Source organism: Schistocerca serialis, unplaced genomic scaffold (assembly GCF_023864345.2).
Source record: "Schistocerca serialis cubense isolate TAMUIC-IGC-003099 unplaced genomic scaffold, iqSchSeri2.2 HiC_scaffold_317, whole genome shotgun sequence".
Lineage (NCBI taxonomy): Eukaryota > Metazoa > Arthropoda > Insecta > Orthoptera > Acrididae > Schistocerca > Schistocerca serialis.
In genome coordinates, this window is record NW_026047886.1 from 1 (window position 1) to 5000 (window position 5000).

At 53.1% G+C, this 5000-nt stretch overlaps 1 non-coding gene across 1 annotated transcript; it reads right to left on the reverse strand.

The window, feature by feature from the left end:
• Positions 1-227: 227 nt before the first annotated feature.
• On the reverse strand, positions 228-2139 carry LOC126444952 (small subunit ribosomal RNA). Its single transcript, XR_007582868.1, has one exon. It is a non-coding gene; the product is annotated as a small subunit ribosomal RNA (ribosomal RNA).
• Between the last annotated feature and the right edge of the window lie 2861 nt (positions 2140-5000).

Here is a 5000-nt window from a genome sequence, read left to right on the forward strand (position 1 = left end):
ACCGGAGCGGACAGGCAGTCGGGCGAAAGTCATTCAAAACCGGCGCCAGGCGCCAGGTGCCGCAGGCCAGCCGCTCCAGCGCTTCAGCGCTCGTACCACACAACATTGCCGTTAGTTTTGAGACGAACGCGTGGTTCCGCACGCGGCGCACGGCTACTGCGAGCCGTACAGGTAGCTGCGTGTTGCGCGACACGACACGCACATCGAAAGACATGCAGTCTAGTCGGTAATGATCCTTCCGCAGGTTCACCTACGGAAACCTTGTTACGACTTTTACTTCCTCTAAATGATCAAGTTTGGTCATCTTTCCGGTAGCATCGGCAACGGACAGAGTCAATGCCGCGTACCAGTCCGAAGACCTCACTAAATCATTCAATCGGTAGTAGCGACGGGCGGTGTGTACAAAGGGCAGGGGACGTAATCAACGCGAGCTTATGACTCGCGCTTACTGGGAATTCCTCGTTCATGGGGAACAATTGCAAGCCCCAATCCCTAGCACGAAGGAGGTTCAGCGGGTTACCCCGACCTTTCGGCCTAGGAAGACACGCTGATTCCTTCAGTGTAGCGCGCGTGCGGCCCAGAACATCTAAGGGCATCACAGACCTGTTATTGCTCAATCTCGTGCGGCTAGAAGCCGCCTGTCCCTCTAAGAAGAAAAGTAATCGCTGACAGCACGAAGGATGTCACGCGACTAGTTAGCAGGCTAGAGTCTCGTTCGTTATCGGAATTAACCAGACAAATCGCTCCACCAACTAAGAACGGCCATGCACCACCACCCACCGAATCAAGAAAGAGCTATCAATCTGTCAATCCTTCCGGTGTCCGGGCCTGGTGAGGTTTCCCGTGTTGAGTCAAATTAAGCCGCAGGCTCCACTCCTGGTGGTGCCCTTCCGTCAATTCCTTTAAGTTTCAGCTTTGCAACCATACTTCCCCCGGAACCCAAAAGCTTTGGTTTCCCGGAGGCTGCCCGCCGAGTCATCGGAGGAACTGCGGCGGATCGCTGGCTGGCATCGTTTATGGTTAGAACTAGGGCGGTATCTGATCGCCTTCGAACCTCTAACTTTCGTTCTTGATTAATGAAAACATACTTGGCAAATGCTTTCGCTTCTGTTCGTCTTGCGACGATCCAAGAATTTCACCTCTAACGTCGCAATACGAATGCCCCCGCCTGTCCCTATTAATCATTACCTCGGGTTCCGAAAACCAACAAAATAGAACCGAGGTCCTATTCCATTATTCCATGCACACAGTATTCAGGCGGGCTTGCCTGCTTTAAGCACTCTAATTTGTTCAAAGTAAACGTGCCGGCCCACCGAGACACTCAATAAAGAGCACCCTGGTAGGATTTCAACGGGGTCCGCCTCGGGACGCACGAGCACGCACGAGGCGGTCGCACGCCTTCGGCTCGCCCCCACCGGCAGGACGTCCCACGATACATGCCAGTTAAACACCGACGGGCGGTGAACCAACAGCGTGGGACACAAATCCAACTACGAGCTTTTTAACCGCAACAACTTTAATATACGCTATTGGAGCTGGAATTACCGCGGCTGCTGGCACCAGACTTGCCCTCCAATAGATACTCGTTAAAGGATTTAAAGTGTACTCATTCCGATTACGGGGCCTCGGATGAGTCCCGTATCGTTATTTTTCGTCACTACCTCCCCGTGCCGGGAGTGGGTAATTTGCGCGCCTGCTGCCTTCCTTGGATGTGGTAGCCGTTTCTCAGGCTCCCTCTCCGGAATCGAACCCTGATTCCCCGTTACCCGTTACAACCATGGTAGGCGCAGAACCTACCATCGACAGTTGATAAGGCAGACATTTGAAAGATGCGTCGCCGGTACGAGGACCGTGCGATCAGCCCAAAGTTATTCAGAGTCACCAAGGCAAACGGACCGGACGAGCCGACCGATTGGTTTTGATCTAATAAAAGCGTCCCTTCCATCTCTGGTCGGGACTCTGTTTGCATGTATTAGCTCTAGAATTACCACAGTTATCCAAGTAACGTGGGTACGATCTAAGGAACCATAACTGATTTAATGAGCCATTCGCGGTTTCACCTTAATGCGGCTTGTACTGAGACATGCATGGCTTAATCTTTGAGACAAGCATATGACTACTGGCAGGATCAACCAGGGAGCTGCGTCAACTAGAGCTGAGCAGCCGGCCGCCCGGGAGTGTGTCCCGGGGGCCCGCGCGAACACGCAAGCGTCCGCTCAATTATTCTGCAAACAGGAGGAGGCTGAGCTCCCCTGCACAACACACCTCGAAACCCTCTCAGGTCCCGGCGGCGCGCAGCGCCGTCCTAAGTACTTGGTCGGGTTCGAGAGAGGCGCAATCGCCCGGAGTTAGGCGAGTAGACGCTTTAGGTGCGACCACCCGTGCTCCCAACTGAGCTTGCCGCTGCCGACAGAGGCCCGGGAGCGTGCTGTCGTGGCATTGCCGGCGGGAGACAACACGCGCCACCTACGGTGACCGGCAGCTCCAACGCCAGCGCCACAGAAGGACAAAAGCCCCACTTGGGGTGCCGAAGCGAACTCTCCCAGCACAGCGCACGCGCCAACACGTCCGCACAGCTGCGATACAAACCACCTGCGAGAACCGCTGGGGCGACCGAGCAGCAGACGGCGTCGCGGCGCCGAGCGCCGGGCGGCGGCGCATCCTCAGCGCACACAGTCCTCAATCGGACCAGCACACTGCAGATGGCCACCGCGCTTCGCACCGGGCCCGCGAGGACCTACTTTGGCCGCAAGGCGCCGCGAGCAGGGGGCGCCGGCGCGCAGCTGCGCCGCCTGCCGCGTCCGTCGGCCGGCGCGCCTGCCACTGGCCGCCCCCACCAGCCGGCTGTAGCGCGTGCGCCCACGCACCGCGCTGCCAGCACGCCGGGCGGCCCCCCCTCACCGGCCGGGGACGGTCCCACCCAGCCACCGCCGCGTATCGCCTCACACCCAGATCCCCTTTCGCGTTCGTGGGCATGGTGGGTCCCCTTTCACGTTCGTGGGCATGGTGGGTATCCCTGAAACAACCGGTTAATAGCTCGACCGATCGTCGCCAACACTGATTCACCTCTAGCGAGAACAACCGCACCACAACGGGTTACCTGTTGTTCATTTGCGTAACGTCACCAGCAAACGTAGACGTCCATCGCCATTTGCAACGAGTATTGCATGCCTGTGTCAGGTGTCACAACACACTACGTCTGCCCACATAGACGCAACAACATGTGCACGCCTCGAGAACACGTGGAAGGTAGCCCCCGTACGTATGCGGTGTCCATTGCGCGAACGACTGTCAGCCGGCCTCTGCAGGATGTCGCAGATGTGGAACGCGGTGCAACATGCTATCACGGTGTGTGAGAAGAGACGACTACGTCCGAATACACGCTCCACTACATCAACAGACTGCTCATGCTGATCGCCATCCAGGGCGTCCGTTCCTCCCACACGTCTGAATGGCGTACCACACTGCAATCCAGCTCTTATAGGGAGACGACACGTAGCTGCGTGCACAATATTTGGACTGTATGGTCTGCCGTTGCTAGGCGCAGTCGTCGTACGGTCACACATGTGCCACGATGTATCATTCAGTACATACGGACCAATGTGCAGTACAGTTTGTGGGTTTTGCGTACATCGGCGGACAGGTGACAGGCCGTACCACAACGTAGGCTGAGTACGTCGGCATGCGAAGGGCATTGAACATGCAAACTTCTCAACGACCAGCTTGCGAAGGCAGGGGGGAAGGGGGGGGGGGCATGTACGTCCTGCTGCTATCCACATTACAGTGTATAGCAGGAGCATGTGGAAAGTCAGCAACACCTGCAAGGTGTTTAACATGACGCGATACACAGGGGACCGGGCAGTGCGAATAGCGAACTATATTGCGAGGGTTGCGGTTAGGCAACACTACACTAATTTAACGAGTTGCATAACAATTACAGAGCAGGTTCAGCGACAACGTGCGTCAGGTTAAGGCGCAATATAGGTTAGGTTGAGGCACAATATAGGTTAGGTTAAGGCACAACATGGGTTACGTTAAGGCACAAATTGGGTTACGTTAAGGCACAACATGGGTTACGTTAAGGCACAACATGGGTTACGTTAAGGCACAAATTAGGTTACGTTAAGGCACAAATTAGGTTACGTTAAGGCACAAATTAGGTTACGTTAAGGCACAAATTAGGTTACGTTAAGGCACAAATTAGGTTACGTTAAGGCACAAATTAGGTTACGTTAAGGCACAAATTAGGTTACGTTAAGGCACAAATTAGGTTACGTTAAGGCACAAATTAGGTTACGTTAAGGCACAAATTAGGTTACGTTAAGGCACAAATTAGGTTACGTTAAGGCACAAATTAGGTTACGTTAAGGCACAAATTAGGTTACGTTAAGGCACAAATTAGGTTACGTTAAGGCACAAATTAGGTTACGTTAAGGCACAAATTAGGTTACGTTAAGGCACAAATTAGGTTACGTTAAGGCACAAATTAGGTTACGTTAAGGCACAAATTAGGTTACGTTAAGGTACAATATGGGTTAGGTTAAGGTACAATATGGGTTAGGTTAAGGTACAATATGGGTTAGGTTAAGGTACAATATGGGTTAGGTTAAGGTACAATATGGGTTAGGTTAAGGCACAACGTAGGTTAGGTTAAGGCACAACGTAGGTTAGGTTAAGGCACAACATAGGTTAGGTTAAGGCACAACATAGGTTAGGTTAAGGCACAACATAGGTTAGGTTAAGGCACAACATAGGTTAGGTTAAGGCACAACATAGGTTAGGTTAAGGCACAACATAGGTTAGGTTAAGGCACAACATAGGTTAGGTTAAGGCACAACATAGGTTAGGTTAAGGCACAACATAGGTTAGGTTAAGGCACAACATAGGTTAGGTTAAGGCACAACATAGGTTAGGTTAAGGCACAACATAGGTTAGGTTAAGGCACAACGTAGGTTAGGTTAAGGCACAACGTAGGTTAGGTTAAGGCACAACGTAGGTTA